This window comes from Gopherus flavomarginatus, assembly GCF_025201925.1.
Source record: "Gopherus flavomarginatus isolate rGopFla2 chromosome 13 unlocalized genomic scaffold, rGopFla2.mat.asm SUPER_13_unloc_3, whole genome shotgun sequence".
Taxonomy (NCBI): Eukaryota; Metazoa; Chordata; order Testudines; family Testudinidae; genus Gopherus; species Gopherus flavomarginatus.
In genome coordinates, this window is record NW_026114611.1 from 1,502,661 (window position 1) to 1,504,465 (window position 1,805).

A 1,805-nucleotide genomic window follows, 5' to 3' on the forward strand; every position below is an offset into this window, starting at 1 on the left:
GCAGCCTTTCAACTCAGGGACCCAAAAATAAGCTGTTGACAATAACTAACCCAAGAGTTACAAATGACTCCAAACCATACACTCTTAGGACAGACCAAACGTTAACACAAACAACAACACAATTCTTTGCTGCTCTTTAAGTGTGATAACCAAAAACTTATGAAACCAAAGAGCCCGCAGAATACACATCACAAAACAGTCCCCTGTTAGCTAGGAAGCCATCTCACTAACACAATGAGCTCAAAAAAAAAAAAAAAAAAAAAAAGGGTAAAAAATCCCACACAGTCATTTTCAGAGCTCTGAGTTGTTTTCATACACTAATAGAAAAGCTTGAGTTACTGACACTAGTTGAGGTAGTATCCTTCTGTTTTTTTCACAACAGGGAACAGCCTTACCAAAACAAAGCCTCAAAAAAATTGGATACAAACTCATAAATGCTCCTCTCCACAGAAATCTTTAGTAAAAGGCAAAAGATTTATACAAACTGGGAAGGGAAGAGAAGAAGAAGAAAAAGAAGGAAAAAAAAAAAGCAGAGTCTCTGCAGGAGCAACCGTATATGCTACCACAAGTCAGGGTGACGACTCTCACAGCCCACTAAACTGCTAGCTTTTAGAGGAAATGGAATTGAACCGATTGACAGCCTGAGTTGGATCATGGGAACCGGGGACACAGGGAGCAAAACCAGCCCCTTGACCAGGGACTCGCTTCGCTGCAGGCAATGCACTGTGGGTATGCAAATAAGATGCTCCGGCCGTCTCCAGCGCTCAAAGGAGTCTTTTCTCCGAGCTGCCTCTGCTCCTTCCCCATCTGGGCGGAGATTGGGATGCAGCGAGGGTGGGGAAGCTGCTCTCCTGAGAAAGTCCCGCTGATGGCCAGGCACATGGAGGGCGGAGCCCGGACGAGAAGCCAGAGGGCACTTGGCCCACAGCTAAAATCTGGAGCAAAAGCACACACTTTGCAAAGGAACAGGAGCCGGGATCTCAGACATGAGATTCTATCTGCCGGCCGGGGTGCGACCCCGTGTTGTACTTGCTGCTTGGTCTGCCTCTCCTGCAAAGTAGCTGGCCTCAGATCCTTGGGGTTCGCTGAGCTGGAGCTCACCTTGATACACGGGAACATCTTAAAAATCATGGCCTCTCAGGGTTGGAAGGGACCTCAGGAGGACATCTAGTCCAACCCAATCCCCAACTAAATCATCCCAGCCAGGGCTTTGTCAAACCTGACCTTAAAAACCTCTAAGGAAGGAGATTTCACCACCTCCCTAGGGAACCTATTCCAATGCTTCACTACCCTCCTCATGAAAAAGGGTTTTCCTAATATCCAACCTAAACCTTCCCCACCGCAACTTGGGACCATTGCTCCTTGTTCCGTCATCTGGTACCACTGAGAACAGTCTAGATCCATCCTCTTTGGAACCCCCTTTCAGGTAGTTGAAAGCAGCGATCAATCCCCCCTCATTCTTCTCTTCTGCAGAATAAACAATCCCAGTTCCCTCAGCCTCTCCTCATAAGTCATGTCTTCCAGCCCCCTAATCATTTTTGTTGCCCTAGGCTGGACTCTTTTCAGTTTTTCCACATCCTTCTTGGAATGTGGGGCCAAAAACTGGACACGGTACTCCAGATGAGGCCTCACCAATGTCAAATAGAAGGGAACGATCACGTCCCTCCATCTGCTGGCAATGCCCCTACGTATGCAGTCCAAAATGCCGTTAGCCTTCTTGGCAACAAGGGCACACTGTCGACTCATATCCAGCTTTTCATCCACTGTAACCCCTAGGCCCTTTTCTGCAGAACTGCTGCCTAGCC

At 47.8% G+C, this 1,805-nt stretch overlaps 1 non-coding gene across 1 annotated transcript; it reads right to left on the bottom strand.

Moving 5' to 3' along the window:
• Nucleotides 1-387: 387 nt before the first annotated feature.
• On the bottom strand, nucleotides 388-502 carry LOC127041613 (U5 spliceosomal RNA). The gene has a single exon (XR_007771703.1). It is a non-coding gene; the product is annotated as a U5 spliceosomal RNA (small nuclear RNA).
• Nucleotides 503-1,805: the final 1,303 nt, after the last annotated feature.